Consider the following 19,147-nt stretch of genomic DNA (forward strand, 5'->3'; position numbering starts at 1 on the left):
AACCCTGAATGGCAGCTTGGAAATCCAGAGGTGAAAAGTTTGGAGCTCTTCACCCCCAGTGCAGGGTCACAATTGAATGAATTATGGTCAGTAAAAAAAAACAAAAACATTTTGTATTTAAATGAAAGAGTCTTATCAATGAGGTTTCTGATTATTTGAAGACAAACCATCATCCAGATGTGCACACAACTGGCTGCATCACCCTGCAGGGAGCACCAGCCAGGGAAGGCATTTCCAAAAGTTTAATCCCTGCACTGAGCAGTTTCCTTCAAGGAACAAATGGGGCTCAGAAAGAGCCAATTTTTCAGGCACATCCTCCATCAACTCCCAAGTGAACCGATGGCTTTAGGTCAGTGAGTCTCAATGTGCAGTGATGAACACTTAATCATCTTCTTCTGAAAATGTCATTTAGCATCAGAAAGAAAAACAATATTTAGTTTCTCAACAAGCTGCATCGTGAGCACAGAGTGACTGAGGCTGGAAAAATCCTCTGAGTCCATCCAGTCCAGCCATCCCTGAGCACTGCCAAGGCCACCCCTGACCGTGTCCCCAAGTGCCACATCCTCAGGGATTTTAAATTCCTTCACCAATGGGGACTGAACCCCTGCCCTGGGCAGCTGGGCCAGGCCTGGAGAGGCTTTTTGGGGAAGGAATATTCCAAATTTCCACCTGAACCTCCCCTGGGCCAGCTGGAGCTGTTTCCTCTTGTCCCTGTTCCCTGGGAGCAGATTCTGACATGGAGTGGCTGCACTCCATGGAATAGCTGCCATAAAATATAAAATATAAAATATAAAATAAATGGCATTTGGGGGCTTTGTGGCACTGCCAGTGCTGCTATTTCAGGCCTACACAGGAATTAGGACACTGGAGTGATCTACTTTCTGGGGAAAAATAATAATGAGGCTATGCAGCCTTATCAGCAGGATATTTCCTTGTCCATATTTAGCTAAATAGGGAATGTAGAAACAATGTGCAAAAATAAACCAGTGTAACTAAGAAAAGGCATTTTAAATACAGCACTGGTGCCTCAGACACGCAGGAGCACCCGGCACAAACTGCAGGGATCCCTCCTCAGCCCAGGTGGGCTCCAAGGACAGCCACAACACCCCTGGGAATTCCTCCTTTTCCCTCTCTGCTGTTAAAGGACACCAATTCCCAGGTTGCCAGGGCTTGTCTGCTAACAAAGGCAAGAGGAAAATGAGGATAGTGCAGGGATTGTGCCCAAGGGTAAAGAGCAAATCCTGGAGCATTTTCATGTGCTGAGCAGCTCAGAGAGACAAATGCTTCCTACCCCATTTCCATTCATACAGAACAGAGCTGGCTGGGAAGCAAAAAGAATCCTCAGCAAGATGTACCTTAATCCCCTGCCTCCACAGCTCTGAGATCAGAGCTCAACAGAGCACAGGGAAGATGAATTCTGACATTCACCTTGGGATGAAAGGGAGAAACTGAGGAGTGACAGAGATTTCTGAAGGCAGAGGTTTAAAAATGCACTGAAATTCCTTCCTGGAAAGGCACTGGAATTGCCCAGGGAGGTTTGGAGTCCCCATCCCTGGAGGTGTCCAAGGAATTCCTGGCCATGGCACTCAGTGCTTGGGGCTGGGGACAAGGTGGGGCTCAGTGGGCTTTTCCAGCCTGAGGGATTCAGGGATTCTCAGGAATTCTTCAGCAGTGGAACAGCTGTCAAGGTCCTGGTGTTTGTTAAATTTGGCAGAGAGTGGAGCAGCCCTGGGGTGACACCAACTCTGGGTTTGAGTCCAGAACAGCCTCCAAGGACAGCCCAGCCCTCCCTGGCAACACCAAAGGGAGGAGTTTGCTCCAAGGAAAGGTGTGGAAGGAGCAGGGAGCAGTGCCACAGCTGCACTGCAGCCAAGGACAAGGGCTTTCCTGTAGTGACACATTCCAGGAAATCTTCAAATTCCCCCAAAGCACATCAATCATGTTCCTTTAAGTCACACATTATTTTTACTCAGGAGGATTGTTTAGATCTCTCCTGTTCCAGGCACAGCTGATCTGTTACACTCAGGGTTTGCTCCATCTGTTCCTCTCCAGGCTCAGAATCTCTGTGTACTCAGTGAGTAACCTGTTTGTTGGGATCAATAAAATCCATCTCTCCTCAGCTAATCTGAAAGATGCAGCAGGGTTATTTTCATCCCTCACCCACATCACAGACCCTCCATCCTGGTTATTCCAAAGAGTTCCAACTATTCACTGGATTTTTTTAGCCCCAGCTGCCCCATCCCTGGAAATGTCCCAGAAGAGTTTGGGTGGAAAGGACTCAAAGCCCACCCAGTGCCACCCCTGCCATGGCAGGGACACCTCCCACTGTCCCAAGGTGCTCCCAGCCCTGGCCCTGGGCACTGCCAGGGATCCAGGGGCATCACCAACTTCCCAAGGTGTCGAGAACTTCTCTTCAGCAATTTCCTCACCCAGGTTTTACTTCAAGTGACCCCTGGAACAACTTCCCAGAGCCACCATCCCACCCACCACCCTCTGGAAAAGGAGGCAAATCAAAACCTGCACGAGCCACAGCCTCCAGTTTCCCATCCAGGGAAGAGTGGAATTTATTTCCTGAACTTTGTGCTTCCATTTTGCAGCTTCCCTGACTGCTCTGCTGTGTTCCTGCCTCCAGGAGTTTCAGGTTATGATCGGTCTGACCCAGATCTGGAGTCTTGTCTGAAGACAGAGGAAGAGGAGAGAGGTCACAGGGATGAAAGCTGGACATTGTCCCAACAGAACCACCCTCAGTGCAGGACCCTGCCTTGCCCACCTGGCATTTCTGGCTGAGGGAATGCTGCTTTTGCATTTCTGGGAATGCTGCTTGTGCCAGGGAAGGACACACAGACACTCCCAGCCCTGCAGGGACAGTGCCCCAGAGTCCCAGAGCAGCTCTGCCAGCTCCATCCTGCCAGGGAGGGAGGAGAAACCCACTCCCATCCAGGAGGAACAGCCAAGTTACACTTCCTCACTTTTCCTGGCTTAAAGGAGACTCTGATGCCCAGATTTATGAGAAGCACATCCATTATCCCATCAGATCCACTTGCTCCTTTAAAATTAGCTCCTAACTCCATCCCAAATGAAATGCCTGGCTGGGAGAAACAGGGACAGCTCGGTCATAATTCCCATTTCTCCTGGCTAAGTCAGGTTGCTTTTCTTAGCTGGAGCTGTTGGGAGCCTTCAGCCGTGGCTGCTGAGGCGTGAGGAAACAGGAGAGCAGAGATCTGCTAAGTCATCCTCCTTCCCAGAGCCCTGGAATCCATGGAAAGATTTCTGCATCCATGCTTCCCAAAGGAGCGCTGACATTCCTTACATTCCATGGCTGGGCACAAAAATCTGTGACCCAACTGAATTTTTTAGAATTTTTTTTTTTTTTTTTTGGCACAATCTAAACCGATGGGATTCACTTCTTTATTGTTTTAAAGTTAAAAACAGCAAGAGCTCTGCTTTAGGGCTGTTTCTGGAGCCACAGGAAAATCCCACAGATCACCAGGAGCTTCTTAGAGATGGAAACTGAGAGATCTTTAATAAAATCCTTCCAAAATCCCCTAAAATCACACTTGGCTCAACTGCTGGAGAAAGCAGCCTCAGAAAGGGTGACCTGGATTGCAGAATGGAATTCTGGAATTCAGGAATCAGCTCCCCAAGGACTCCCTGATGTGCAGGTACCACCCCCTGGCAGAGGAAAGGTGTGTCCAGATCTTTGGGATGCTCCAGACCTGCTGGACCAGCCCGAGCACCCAATGGCATCATCAAACCTGGATTAATTAGGAGATTCCAGATATTTCCACAGCAAAATCAAACCAAATTTCAGCTTGGAGGTGTTGTTGAGACCAGAGTGAGCTGGCAGCTTCCTCAGAGCTCCTGGGAGAGCAGACAGGGAGGCAGCACAGCGAATATTCCTGATTTCTAGTGCACATTTGGGCTTCCAGCAAATGAGGGTTTCAGGGAGAGTCACATTCTCCTTTTGACAATCCATAAACACAGCAAGAGATTTTCCAGCTATTATTTATAGGGCTTAAATGATTGTGTGAGGGACAAGAGACAGGGCAGGAGCAGAGGAGGCAGATTTGGGGACAAAGAGAGCAGCTTTGGGTGCAGAGGAGCAGATTTGGGGACAAAGAGAGCAGATTTGGGTACAGAGGAGCAGATTTGGGGACAAAGAGAGCAGATTTGGGTACAGAGGAGCAGATTTGGGGACCAAGAGAGCAGGTTTGGGTGCAGAGGAGCAGATCTGGGGACAAAGAGAGCAGCTTTGGGTGCAAAGGAGGCAGATTTGGGGCATTTGATGATTTTAATCTTGGGCTCCTAAAACAGACAAAGCATTTGTAGAGTTGTTTCCCTTCTCAGCACAAACTCCCTGAGCCTTCTGGTTCACTTTAATTACTCAGAATAAATTCAGTCAGCCCCAGAACCTCCAAGCTGCTCCAGAAACCAGAAATGCACAAGTAAAGGGAAAACATTGCTTCTATTGCCTCCACAAGGGAACACAAGGACAACATGGGTATTTCCACTCAGGAATCCCAGATTCTCCTTTCCAGGGCCTGAAGGGGCTCCAGGAGAGCTGGAGAGGGACTGGGGACAAGGGATGGAGGGACAGGACACAGGGAATGGCTCCCACTGCTTGGATGGGATATTGGGAAGGAATTCCTGGCTGGGATGGAATTCCCAGAGCAGCTGTGGCTGTTCCTGGATCCCTGGCAGTGCCCAAGGCCAGCCTGGATGGAGCTGGGACAGTGGGAGTGTCCCTGCCATGGCAGGGGTGGCACTGGGTGAGGTTTGAGGTTCTTTCCAACCCAAACCAGTCTGGGATTCCAGGACTGTAACCATGAAATAGCTCTGAAGGCTTCATGCAGATCTCAGTCACTTCCACACCCCCTTCACCCACACAGCAGACAATAATCAGGAACTTTGAAGCTCTCACTTCAGATGGGTTTAGTGAAGTTCTGACAGGATCCCAAAGCCAAGGCAGAACTTCAGCTTCCTCCTGTCACTGTCTGTCCCCAGCCACTTCCTCTCCCATGTCTGGCATCTCCCTCCTTCCACTTCTGGGGTCAGAACAACCTCTCCCTCAGCCTCTGACTGCTGGGCTGCCATGAGCAGGGAGATCTGAGGCTCCTCAAGGCTGTCCATCCATGGTAGGGTTTCATTCCTTGGGGAATGAGCCATTTCTCTGTTTCAAGCATTGATTTTGTTGTTATTGGTACTGCAAATAAACCCAACTTGCTGCAGTTGAGTTCTTAATGATGATTTCTGCTCCATAATCAGAAACATTTTCATCAGCTCCATTTCCCTTAGGAAAGCACTGATAAAGCCAACGAGCCGTGCCTTCCCCATCGTCAATTATTCAGATGCCACATGAATTAACAGAGCCAGGAGCAGATGAGTCTCCCAGCATTCCTGCCTCGTTGGGAATGTTAAAAAGATTCCCTTCATTTCTGGAGATTCCATAAAACTTTTGTTTTCTTCCTGCCTCGCAGCCACTCGTGGCTTGGAGAGTTTCCCCTTGATGGAATGATGAAATCTCCAAGGATAAGCAGGCAGAAATCCCACACTAGCCAAAGGCAACTTGTAAAACAAGCTCCTCTCTCCACGTGTGCAGCTCCTACTCACTGTCAGCTCCAAAGCCATTCTGCAGGTGGCCTGAAGGCTGCCAGGCCAGCATTTCCCAGCTCTATTTCCACCTGCTCTTTTTAGATGTGGATATTCATTAATATTAAAATTATTTTTGATTCAACAACAAAAAAAAAAAGGAACATTTTTTCTTTAGTATAAAGGAACTTTAAGGAAAGTGCAGGACCAGAAGGGCATCCAGGGGAGGCAACAGCAACCAGGGTGCCTCACTTGAGTTAAATCTGGTTTGGTTGATGTGGGGGTGTCAGTCAGAGGTTGGATTCGATGATCCTGGGAGTCTTTTTCAACCTTAAAGACTCTGAAAGTGCAGAGTGCATCCGAGGAACGTCACACAATCCATGCACTGCACCAAGGAAAAGCTCCCAACAGCCACAAAAACTGCACTGGAGCTGCAAGACTCCAGTTTTCCAAGGAATTCAGCCTTTTCCCAGCGAGGCTGGAGCAGCCCCACACACCTGCCCCACAAGGAGCATTTCCAAGAGGAGCTGAAGGCTCTGCACTGCTCACTCCAAACACAACCTGTGCCCCAGCCAGAATGGTTTAACAGGACCTGGGGCACTCCAGGGATTGTCCTGGCTGTAATTCCACACAGGAATGGATCTCACCAGAGAGAGGTCTCTGGTGATGCTGGCACTGGCCCTGCTGCCATCACATCCCATCACATCCCATCACATCCCATCACATCCCACTGAACGTTTCCCTCTCTCCCAGCACAGCTGCCTGCAGAGGAGAGGGCTGATTCCATCATTCCCAGCTATTACAGAAGGTTCCAGGTCTCCACACAGAGGGATCACTGTGGCCAGGGTTGGTATTAGCAGAGGAAAGGGAACAGAGAAATAAATACCAGTCCTTCAGGACTTCGAGGAATTCCAGTGGCGGGTAACATGAATATTACATGTCCTTGATTAACATTATTTTCAACTCAGTAAAAGCAGTTTAAAAATAAAATCTACATTCTGCACTTATGTAAAATAAAAGTAATTAGCTGGAGCCAGATCTGTGTCAAAGATCAAGGCAGAAGGAATATCCAAATGCAGGAGAACCGGGGAGAATTCCTGTTTGAGCATGTCTAAGTACACACACACACGTGTGTGCAGCTACCTGCTACCATGGAATGGGATCAGAGCATGGCTTGGAGGGATCTTAAAGATCCTCCAGAGCCACCCCTGCCATGGCAGGGACACCTTCCACCATCCCAGGCTGCTCCAAGCCCTGTCCAGCCTGGCCCTGGGCACTGCCAGGGATGCAGGAGCAGCCCCAGCACTCCCAGCCAGGCTCTGGAGCTCAGCATTTCCACGGCACAGATCCCCTGGATGATCTCAGCTCCGTGTTCAGCTGCACTGAGAGCTCTGCACATTCTCATTTCAGCCTCTCACCTGCAGGTTCTCCAGCAGTTCCCTTCTGGACTCTCTGCTCAGGGCGAGGAGATTGAAGCACGAGCCTGTTTTATCAGGGCACTCCACAGCTCTCAGGCTCTGGAGAGCCACACTCTGCCCCCAGAACTGAGACACAAAACTCCAGACACACCAGAGAGCAGCCCTGCCACATTCCTGGGAATTAGGCTGCACTTGTCCAAAAGCCTGAGGGCTGTTTTGCAATTTCCCTGGGGACTGCTCAGCTCCAGGACAGGGCCCTGAGCCCCCCCCCAAACCCTTCACTGACACCAGGCTGATCATCAGAGCTGACAGCCGTGAGCTGAAGGCAAAATTGTTCTGAGTTCCCTCCTGTCCTAATCCCTGGAAGGACAAGAGAAGGAAGGAAGCCCACCTGAGGCAGCCTGGAGCGTTCAGAGAAGCGTCCCTGGAACTGGAGCAGACCTGGAGCGAGGAGGGACGGTGGGAAGGGGGAGGCTCACGGAGGGAAGAGGGCTGGACGCCAGCACAGCCACAACTGGATGAAAACCAGAGCTGGGAGGCTTTAGGAATGTCAGGCTGAGGAAAGGAAGAGTGATACAACTGCAAAAATCATCCCAGCAGCCCTGATTCCATTGGAGCTGCACCCATTCCCAAAAAAAGATCCGTGGCACCTACTCGTGCCCGCAAAGAGCGTTTCACTGTTGGTAATTATGGCTGAGATAAGAGCACACCAACCTCCTGCAGGATTCCCTCCCTTTGGGCAATCTCTCAGTGCCATTAAGCACTCAGCAGGATGGGGTAAGACTGTCCAAGTTGGATTGCTCCATCCGGAGCTGTACCCTTTCCAAGCTGATAAAAAGTCACATTAATAAACTTGCCTTAAGTTACAGAGAGAGAGATGCTCTGCCAGAGCAGCTTCACTGGGAGGACGAGAATAACTTTCCTCTAAGCCCCAGCAGGGATTAGGGACTCTAGAAGGTGGGGATTAATGCTCTTGGCTGGCCTTCAAAAAAGCCACATGGAAGATGAGTTCATAGATAATAACTGTGAGGGACTTTCAAGTGTCGAGCTCTGCACAGGCCTATGAGCACTGAAGTGAGAGACCTAAAAAGGGCTCCAAACCCCACAAATATTTATCTAAGGAAGAATGAGAGTCTGCCCACCTTCTGCCCAGACCTGGGAGTTTTAGCTCCAAAATGAGCAGCTCTGCAAAGGCAGCTCCCAGAGCCCAGCAGGTTTTTGGTGCACGCAGCAATGGGGATTTCGTGTGCCGCGTCCTGGGAGAGGCAGCACCAAAAAAGGAGAATTTCATCAATCATGGGGGAAGAGTCTCCTCTCCTCTCCTGGCACAGGGAAGGAAAAGGGGGGCAGGGAGGAAAGGGCTGTTTGCAAAGCACTTTCTCTGGAGGATGCTGGGCTGAGCCCCAGCCCCAGCAGCTGCTCCCGTCAGCTGCTTTCCTTTAATAGCACCAGATCCCAGCTCCGGCCCAGAGCAGCCCAAAACACCAGGCTCTGCCCAGAGAGATCCTTCTCCTGGCACAGAGGGAAGGGTGGCACATCACTGACAGGGTGGATCACCCAACAATTCTCATCTTTACCTCCTCCCTCCTCTCGCCGCCGCAGCCTGAGCGCACAAAAAGGGACAAATTTCACTACAAAAACTCACCTCAGACCCCGAGCCCTCGTGCCAGCTCCTCTGAACTCCCCCTATTCCATGTTTCTCTTATGAATGTATCTCCCAGAACAACAGTTTTTGTTCTCACATGAGAATCTGGGTGTTAATTTCTAAGAGAGGATGAAAACTGTACAGCACAAACACTGGAAGGACAAACCCAGGGACGAGAATGAGTTCAAGTCATGCTGTGAGAAAAAAAATTCAGAGGTTTAGTCCAGCCTAATTATAGTTTTGAGTACCACAGTGCAGGCCCTCAGCACCTTCATTAACTCCCAGTTTTGCCTCATGTATATATAATAATAAATAAATATGTGTATATACACGTCTGAGAGCGTAGGAGGGAAAGCAAGGCCAGAGAGGATGAATTCTTAAATTAATCTGGAGATCAGGCACAGCTTGGACACCATCTCTGCTTCCAGCCACTCCACTTCCACACAGGCTCCACTCCTTTCCCTGCATGAATAATTCCAGTTGTGTCAGTGACTGCAGCAGAGCAGCTGCTTCACTTTTAATTAAAATAAGCCCTTCTCCTGACAAGATAATTACAGAGCACCAGAACCTGCCCATCAGGACACAGGACTGGAAGCTTCCACATGAGAAAGTTGAGTGGAGAATTGTTTTCATTCATGGCAACTCAGCTGGGTGTTCCAGAGGAGTGGAACAGCAAACCTGGCAATGCTTTTCCAAGGGAAATTGTCAAGACAAAAACAATATTTTAAAGCTTTCATACACTACTGGAAAGTCAAAAAAGTTTTGGAAGAATGAAACAAAGCATTTTTATACCAAGAAGTGAGTTTTAGCTATTTGTAAATTCTGCAAGATCGTGGCTACAGCAAGTGAGGGACTTTATGGACTCTTCAGCTGCCTCTGAGGATCGTGGCTTTTGCCAACTCCTAAAAATGCCCCCAGAGGAACCTGGACATGGGACAGACACTTTGGAAACCACAACAAAGCCTCGTGGAGGCAGATGTTTAACAAGGAAAAGCAAATGCTGGGGAGCTGCTCCCCAGGGATGTGCCCTTGCACACACACGAGCACCTCCCTGCTCCATCCACAGCATTTCCAGGCCAGCAACAAAAGCCCCTCTTTATCTGGGGAGGTCACTCAGGTGCTCAGAAATTCACATTTAGGGGGGGAGCAGAATACACCTGGAAGGCTCCAAGTTGTGGAGCCTGTTCCTGACTGCTCTGGGATATCCCTGTTCCTTACCCCTGCCCTGAGACATCCCAGACTGCCTTTACACATTTGTGTGTCAGCAGAAGATGCTCAGAAAGGGCCTTTTTGGCACCACCTTTGGCAATTCCACGTGTGGATTTTGTTTGTCTTGAGGCAACTCCACAATAGATGTAAGAGAGATTAAACATGCTCCACGTTAATAGGAATTACTTCTAAGTAGGGATATTTGTGCCTACACACAGGTGAGAAAGGCAAAACTCTGAAATCCTTTTAAACCAAGGTAGAAACCTTTAGCTTTAAAAGCACTGATCACACTTGGGCCCCTCTGCAAGCAGAGCTGAACCCTTTGGCTACAACAGCTCAGGAAAGGATTTGTTGGAAGCAAGAACTGCCTGCCTGTGATCCAAGGGGACACTCCTGGTGGTGATGGCACAGCTCCCATGGACAGGGGGATGGATAACTGAGCTTCAGAATGAGGTGTGGGGCAGGGAAAGGTCCAGTGAGTGACCCCAAACCTCCCCAGGGAGAACCTGGGATGCTCTGAGGGACCATGGAGTAATTCCCAGCTCTGTGTTGGTGCAGAGATCTTCCCCCTGGGCCAGGGAATTCCTGGGATGATGAAGTAGCTCAGCATCCCTCGGTGCCAGCGCCAGACCAGGAGCCACCAGGCAGCACCAGCACCTCCTACAGCAGCCCTGCACCTCCCAGGGGAGGGACAGCCAAGACACAGCTCCAGGGAAGAGCCTGAAAACGTGGTCAGTGGCACAGCCAGCAGGATTTCAGCTGGAGGGAGCTCCACCAGACCACAGCATTTCCACCTCCTTCAAAAGGGGACTTGATTTATGAAGCCAGCAGGCTCTGAAAGCACCCTGTCACACTCTGCAGCAAGGAAAGCTGCAGCTCCAGGCCAGCCCCTCTGTGGCCTTGCAGCTTATCCCTTCAGCCAGAGGGAAACCAGCCCAGCCCTTAAGCTGCTGCTGTTATTCCTTCCCAAGAGGACATGTTAATTCTCCCCAAGCAGGGGGACCCTCCTGCTCTCACGTGATGTTTATTCTTAGAGAGGATCCCGGGGATTTTTCTTGAGCTGCTTCAGCCCCACAGCTGGCCCAGGGCCAGGAGAGCATCACTGAACTCCTGGGCAGTGACAGGAGCAGCCAGAGTGTGGTACAGACACATCAGGGACATTTGCTGGGGCAAGAAAGGCCTGGTAACTGAAGAGAAACAACTCTGCCCTTAGAAAGTTGTTCCTGCCGTACAAAGTTCATGGCAGACTCAGTAAAAAAAGCAGATGACAGGCACAGAGTGAGGCCAAGTGACTGCTCACATCCAACAGCTGAACCCAATTCCTCCTGAGTGAGGCCAAAGAACAAATTCTGCATTGGAGCCTTTCTGTTATCCTGACCTGGTTTTAATGACAAAATTCCTGCTGACTGAGAGATCAACCAACATTAGCTCCCAGTGGCCAACCTCACTTGGGCAGCAGCTCTCAAAAACAGCTGCAAACCCTAGGCTGGGAGACTCAGGCTGCTGAAGGCTCTGATTTTTTGTTTTTCTTCTAGGAAATGAGCTGAAATGTTGCAAGCAGGAGAATGCAGCCTTAGTTCAAGCAGAACAGTGCCTGTGTGGCTTATCTAGTTAAAAAATGGGATGTGCTGGTAGGCAGGAGCTTGGGGAAATGCCAAGAGGAGCCACAGCACGAGGCCTTGTGCTAGTTCTTGGTGTCAAGGAGAGAATTGTGTCTCTCTGAAATCTGATGGGGTGGCAGCAGGGGGAAGAACAGTCCTTTCTGAAATGAATTAGTGCAGAAGAGCAGCTCCCCCTCCCCAAGTGCACGCAGGAAGGCAGGGGGAGGAAGGGAGGAGCTGCTGCAGCCCAACCACCATTGTATTTACATTTCCGTGCTCCTGATAACAAACACATTCAAGGGTGCCTGGAAAACAAGGCTTTGGTTAAAAAACAAAAGCTGAGATTTGATGAAAGAAGGAGCAATAAAAGACATTCCAGGTGTCCCTGCAGCGTTATCAGGCACGGTGAGGTGGTTTCCTTAGAGAATGATTCACTTTCTTATCACAGGTACAGCTGCAGCATCCAGTGCCACACTGAGGTGCCCTTGGACACAGCAATTCCAAAAGAGGAAAAAGAGGAGACTAAATAAATAATTATTCAGTGTAGAAAAACAAACAAAACTTTTTGATTTTAATTAAGGGTGCTTCTCATATCACTTTAAGAAAGTATAACCTTAAGTGGTAAAGTGACTCTGAATCCTCAAATCCCTGAAAGGTTTGGGTTGAAGGGACTTTGAAGCCCATCCAGAGCCACCTCTGCCATGACAGGGACACCTTCCACTGTCCCAGGGTGCTCCAAAACCTGTCCAGCCTGGCCTTGGGCACTGCCAGGGATCCAGGGACAGCCCCAGCTGCTCTGGGCACCTGTGCCAGGGCCTCACCCCCAATAAAAGTGACCCTGAAGATGTGAGTTTGTGGGTGTTTCTTCTCACTTAGAGCCATTACACAGCAAAATAGAAATTTATCCAGCAGGTAACATTTTCAGAAGTGTTTTCTCCCCACCTGTACACATGGAGCCAAAGGAAGATGCCACAAGCATGGTCAGTGTCAGCATTTTAAGAGGAATGAGCAAACATTCCCCTGGGCTTGGCTGGAAGAGCTCAGAATGGAATGAGCAGGAAGAACTGAGGGTCAGTCTGAAAGAACAGGTTGAGGTTTGTAGAGAACCCAAGATGTTCCTCAGCCAGCTCAAACCAACCAGGAGCAGCCAGTGCCCCAATCCCAGCGAGGCTTCCTCCTTCCTCCTCCTCTCCCAGCTGCCCAGAGGATGTGGGGGAGGAAGCTGCCTTTATTCATCCTCAATGAGCCTGGATTAAACATTCCCAGATAAATCACTCCAGGAAGCACTTTAGCTGCTCAATGCAGTCTGTGGGAAACACCTGCTTGGTTTGCATGTCCTGAAACCGTGGAACAACCAATGTGGAGAGGTACATGAGTGCCTGGAACTCCTGGGTTTGTACAAGGGAGAAACGCACGGAGGAAAATCCTAACGGCAAAGTCACCTCCCTAGACAAGCTGGGAGGTACAACACAACTTCTCAGAGATTTGGGGGTGCCTGGAGAACATTCTCAGTCATGGGATTTTTAGTTTTAGGTGGTTCTATGAGGAGCAGGCAGTTGGGACTTGATGATCCCTAAGGGTCTCTTCCAACTGGAGATATTCCATGAAGCCTGAATCGAGTCCAGACATCCCAGAAGCCTGGGAGACCTTCAGACCACCCTGGGCCAAGCCAAGAGAGGCAGAAAAGAGGAAAAATAAAATCCACTCAAGACTGGCAGATGCAGGAAGGAAACTCAAAGCTCTCCCGTTCCTCTGTCACCTTCCCTGTCCGGCTTCTCCCTGAGGAGGAGGTGACATCCGACCTCCTGTGACCTCTGGGGCCACGGGGACGAGCACGTGGGGCACTCTGGGCATGGCCCCCCTCCATCCCACCCAGGGGAGATAAGCCATCTTCCTTGGCTTCTCTTCAAGTGCCTTTGAGACAACGACTTAAGATGGTTTGGCCGGTGGCCACAGCCTCAGGAGGAGCTGGGAGTGCCCCAGGGAGCCTGGACACAGCCATGGCTGCAGCTTCCAGTCACCCCAGGAATGGGGAGCAGCTTCCAGTCACCCCAGGAATGGGGAGCAGCTTCCAGTCACCCCAGGAATGGGGAGCAGCTTCCAGTCACCCCAGGAATGGGGAGCAGCTTCCAGCCCCCTCAGGAACGGGGAGCAGCTTCCAGTCACCCCAGGAATGGGGAGCAGCTTCCAGTCACCCCAGGAATGGGGAGCAGCTTCCAGACACCTCAGGAATAGGGAGCAGCTTCCAGTCACCCCAAGGAGCAGGGAGCAGCTTCCAGACACCTCAGGAACAGGGAGCAGCTTCCAGTCACCCCAGGAACAGTGACACAGGAGCCCCTTCCAGTCCCACCGTGACCAGGAGCATCAGCCCCACTGAAAATAAAGGACTCTGCACCTACTGTGTTCTCTCTGTGTCTGCCGTTTAAGGACACTGAGGAAAAAAAAAAGGCACCTGAGGAACAGTTTTATCCCATAACTGAGTTTTAGGAGACTCCTGATGCCTGCAGGCAGTTCCAGGAGATCACAGTGGATAAAGATGGGGATGTTAAATCAAGGTGTTACGAGCTCCATCAGTGTGACTCCTCTGCACTCCTGCCAGCCAAGGGGCACCAGCACTGCCACTGACAGCTCAGGCCTCTTTTACAGGAAAAGGATGCATCAAACAGCAAAGAAAACAGCAGATATTCCTCTCAGGACTTCAAGACACAACCAGCATTTAAGAACAATTCCAAACTGCTCTGCAGGAGACACCTGGGTCTCTCAGTCCACACAAAAATCAAGAATAAACTGTAATTCCTTCCCCAAACCACATTAGGTGAGCACCTGCACCTCCAACATCACAACTGCAGACCTGATGGCAGATTCCAGTGAACTGGAGCTTTGTTGTGCCTTCCCCAAAGGACAGCTAGGATAAAAAACTTGGATGATCCGCTGCTTGGATGATCCAATTCCTAACAAATCAAATCAGACTTGTTTTTCTTAGCCTAGTTTACCCATTTTAATCTTTTGTAGTCCTCTTACTCTGATAAAAAGAAGATTTGAGTGACCAAGTTAAACGAGATGTGAGCCCTTTAAAGCAGAAAAGGCAAAGAAAGAAGGTCTGAGGGCACAGAAAGGAAAAGCCTGGAATTCCACACCAACCCTCTAATCCCAAACAGAACTCCAGGAACGTCTGAAACTTTAATAAATACCTGAAAGGCTGGAGCCCCTCTGCTCTGGAGCCAGGCTGGGAGAGCTGGGAATGTTCCCCTGGAGAGGAGAAGCTCCAGGGAGAGCTCAGAGCCCCTTGCAGGGCCTGAAGGGGCTCCAGGAGAGCTGGAGAGGGACTGGGGACAAGGGATGGAGGGACAGGACACAGGGAATGGCTCCCACTGCTTGGATGGGATATTGGGAAGGAATTCCTGGCTGGGATGGAATTCCCAGAGCAGCTGTGGCTGCCCCTGGATCCCTGGCAGTGCCCAAGGCCAGGCTGGATGGGGTTTGGAGCAGCCTCGGATGGTGGGAGGTGTCCCTGCCATGGCAGGGATGGGAATGGGATGATCCTGAAGGTCCCTTCAGCCCAACCTTTCCCATGATTCTGCCTGGAAGGATTGGAACTGGAAGGATGTAAAAAGAGCAGTACTTGGAAGGCTGAACAGAACAGAATGGAAAGGTGGGTGCATTCCAGACGTGTTCCCAGTGGCACAAGTCTCATTTCAGGTCTCTGCATGGTGGCTGCAGCTCCCAGCCCAGCTGTTCTGGTGTGCACACACAGCTGTACCAAACCTCTGCTGCTGAATTAAACATCCACTGCTGGCTCATTAGAAAATCAGTTCCTACCTCACAAGCAGGTGTTCCCTGGGCAGGTACTTCAGTCCTCAGAAACTGCTTATCTGCAAGACACAAAACAGAAGGAATTGTGATTACAGGATGGCAAATTAGGGATGCTGGGACATGAGTGGTGTTACTCAGAATTAACTAAAACTTGGGAGATTTGGCTGCAGTCCTTTTCCAGTGATCCAGGCAGCTTTTCCTAGCATTGCCTCCTCAACAGGAGTAAGATGTCACTGTTGCTGGATCAGGATTGAGGGAGGGGATCCTGCCCCTCTACTCAGCTCTGCTGAGGCACAGCTGGAATCTGGTGTCCAGCTCTGGGCTCCTCAGGACCAGGAGCTGCAGGAGAGGCTCCAGCAGAGGCCACAGAGATGTTGAGGGCTCTGGAGCGTCTCTGGTGAGCAGAGACTGCGGGAGCTGGGCCTGGCCAGTCTGGAGAAGGGAAAGGCTCAGAGGGGATCCCATCCATCCACACAAATCTCTCCAGCTGGGCCAGGAGAAGGGGCCACACCCTGCCCAGAGCCAGGAGCCAAGGAGCAGTGGCCACAGAGCAGAAGGCAGCAGCTGCAGCTGAGCAGGAGGAAGAGCCTGGAACAGCTGCCCAGGGGAGCCTGGAGTGTCCCTGTGTGGACACATCCCTGTGTCACCTGCTGCAGCTCACCCTGCCCTGGGGGATCTCCAGAGGTCCCCCCACGTTCCAACCACCCTGTGATTGTTGTTTCCCACCCACACTTGCTCAGCTGGTCTGGGTTGTTCCATGAAAACTGTGAGTGACTTTTCCCTCCTTACACACTTTAATAGGTTTTCCCAAACACAGCATTACAGCTGAATTAATCCAGGCTGATCAGGACATCCCTGCCCTAAGCAGCATTTCAGGTGCTCAGTGAATGGCTTAAGAGCTCACAGGGCCCCTGTCAGTCCCTGTCACACCTGCCCAGCCACCTGTGACAGCCACAGCCCAGTCATGAGCCCACCCTTATCTGCTCCAGCTCTTCTCCCTGCTTTTCCCTGATTCCAGTGCAGCTTCTCCCACCAGATTTACCAGGGAACCACCTCCTCACCTGGGTGTCCCATTCCAAATTCTTCTACCCATTATTTTACATTCTGTTGATAATGTTTCTTAATTGTGAATTGTTTAAAAAAAAAGATACTATTCCATTAATTACTCCTTATAGCCCCCTTGCAGAAGAGAACATAAATGGAGTCATGGACTTCAAGTATTTCAATCCACGCTGAGAAATAAATGTCCAACTTGTTCTCCACCACTGCAAGTCATCAAGCCAATCTCACAGGAAAATATCATCTCAGGACCTGCTCAGCAGTCACACACCAACACTAATCTGTGTTCCTCTCCCCACAGATGGACATTTCGTGTTCCAGGGAAGTAAAATGCCAGAGCTTTCAGCTAAATGAGGAATCAGCCCAGTGAAAAGTGTCATCATAGCTTCAGCAAAGCAGTGAAGCACTCAGGAATGAGAAAAGCCTTCCAGAAGAGCCCTGCTCCCTTCAGAAGGGCTGGGAAAGGGAGGCAGCACATGAATTAAGGACTGGAGGAATCTCTGGAGCAGGATTCAGCTGCACGAGGTGCTCGGTGGCAGCTCTTGTGTGGTACCACTGCTGCTCCCCTTCCCCACAGAGGGACCCTGCTAACACCCAGCACACCCACACCTCCTTTCCCCACATCTTTGCTCGCAGATGAGCCATACTGGGATGAACTGGGCCATCAGGGTCCTCCTCTCCAGCTCCTTCCCACTGGAGAACACCCACATCACTTCCCAAGGCATCACAGCCCCACCGGCTGCTCCCCTGGCGTCCATCCCACAGCTCTTGCTGTGATCCACTCTCACACATCAGATTCCAATCTCTTTGCACAGAAACCACTAAAACTTTACCTTATTTGTTAAGAGAAACAACCCAGAGACCTCTCTTTTTGGGCAGAATTGAAGAAAATGAGAAGATTTAGCACTGCTCCAGTTCAAATGGGCGGTGCTGGGTCAGCCTGGGAACTGTAAGATAAAATCCACCACAGGTTCTAGGTCTGGGCAAACCAACTTTTTCCTTGGTAAAGCTGCACCTCTGCTTGCTCTCTAAATAACCCCTGAAGGGCAGAATTCCTGTACTGTGCCCCCATTGTAAAATTGATGCTCTTTAAGTTAAGGGGAGTTCTCACTGACAAGCACAAGTGTTAAATATTTGTGCTTCTTACCCCACACCAACAGATCTGCTGAAATTTACGGTGTTGCTGCAAAGATTTCTTATGTATTGGGTTTAAAAATAATCTGAGATACTTCACCCTGTCTCCTCATAAAATAAATTAGGAATAGGAATAAATTAGGAATAATTTATCACAAGATAAATTCGACAAACAAGGAAGACTCTGAGTTGCAGAAGCCTTGCAGGTCTTTTCAGGGCTGAGTTCTTCTGAGATATTCCCTCACAGGGAGTTTTGCTCATTTTAGTTCTGTGTCAGGAAGGATATTCTAAAAGTTCATTAGATTCTTGTTTCTCATGTTTATTAATATATTATCAAGCAGAATTAATTATATTATCAAGAATAATGAATATGTATTATTGGCAGGTCTTCCCTAGACTTTCTGCTCAAGTTCAATTCACTATTGCCTGGCTTAAAATGGCTCAAATGGTACAAAATGGCCTCAAAATACACAATTCTTTTATTTTTATACTTATTTTCACTCAATTAACAATAGACACATAAATTATTTTTTCTTAGTGTATTAATGACCTTACACCTGTGTGCTGCACTGTGGCATTCTTTATTTAATCACTTACTATTACTCAAAAACCTCTAGAAGAAGATGAAGAAAAAAGACAGAGACACCCTAAATCTTCCATCTTCTGCTCTCTAAACTAGTTTAAACTCTAAACTTGAACTTTTTCACCTAGTGACTTAGAGAAAACTCTCTAATTTACACACTTGCACTCTTAGTTTTTTTGATTTAACAGTTGTTTTTAGGGTGTTATATGAAATTCAGTGTTTTCTTGGATGTCAGAGCCAGGTACCAGACACTCTGTGTCTCTAACACCTCAGCTCCTCATCCCCTTAGTACAGAACATTCCAGCTTCAGAGATTCCCCTCCCAGAAACACAATCCCCTGGACTGACTACTCCCAGTCTCACCCAAACACCCCCCATCTGTAATGCAATGGGTATTCAGAGAAATTCCAAAATCACAGCCATATTTTAGGGCAACACATTACCAATTCCCTTCGGGTTTTTGTGATTTTGAAGGTTTTTACTACTTTTAGTAGCATCTCTACTCATCTCAAGCAGTTTCCAGAGGCAGCCTTTTGGAGGATGAACTCCCAGCTCTGCTTAATCCTGAGGAAAAACATTGAGTTCATCTTGGTAACCCACCCAAAAAATGGATGTAAGCCAGTGGCTGCCCACATCCACCTCACCAAATTATCATCATTGCCAGTCCCCAGTTCCAAGCACCCAGGATTTTCTGTGTGCCCAGAGGTTGTCCCTGAGCACGATGCCAGGAGAGGGCAATGCTCTGGATTATCCCAGCGACTCCAGCCTGGTGGAATGCACTTCAGTGCCACTGAGTTTATAACAGAAAGAAAGAATGTGCCATTCCCTGTATCAGAATAACCCATATCAGCTCCCTTAAATTCCCTGAACAAGCAGCACTTTCTGGTTTCCCATCCCAAATTCAGGATTGGTTCCCGTGCCTTGCAGGAAAAAGCCCCTCAACCTTTTGAGTTTCCTGTTCTGTCACCCTTCAGGCTTGGTTTCCAAAACTCTGGATAAACAGCTCCCTTTAAATAGCTCCCAACACTCCCAGTGTGTCTCCAACACATACAGGGCATGAAGATCACTTGATAGGAGAAGCCAAGAGGGGCGTTGCC

At 49.5% G+C, this 19,147-nt stretch overlaps 1 protein-coding gene across 8 annotated transcripts in view; it reads right to left on the reverse strand.

Annotated features, from left to right (window-relative positions):
• MAP4 (microtubule associated protein 4) overlaps positions 1–19,147 on the reverse strand; it is a 145,785-nt gene that overhangs the window by 100,333 nt on the left and 26,305 nt on the right. For all 8 annotated transcript variants that reach the window (XM_058831475.1, XM_058831474.1, XM_058831469.1 and 5 more), the window contains exon 2: positions 15,282–15,334. The gene's annotated coding sequence lies outside the window, so the exon portion shown is untranslated. The remainder of the gene's footprint in view (positions 1–15,281; positions 15,335–19,147) is intronic.

Source organism: Poecile atricapillus, chromosome 2 (genome assembly GCF_030490865.1).
Source record: "Poecile atricapillus isolate bPoeAtr1 chromosome 2, bPoeAtr1.hap1, whole genome shotgun sequence".
In the NCBI taxonomy this organism is placed as follows: Eukaryota; Metazoa; Chordata; class Aves; order Passeriformes; family Paridae; genus Poecile; species Poecile atricapillus.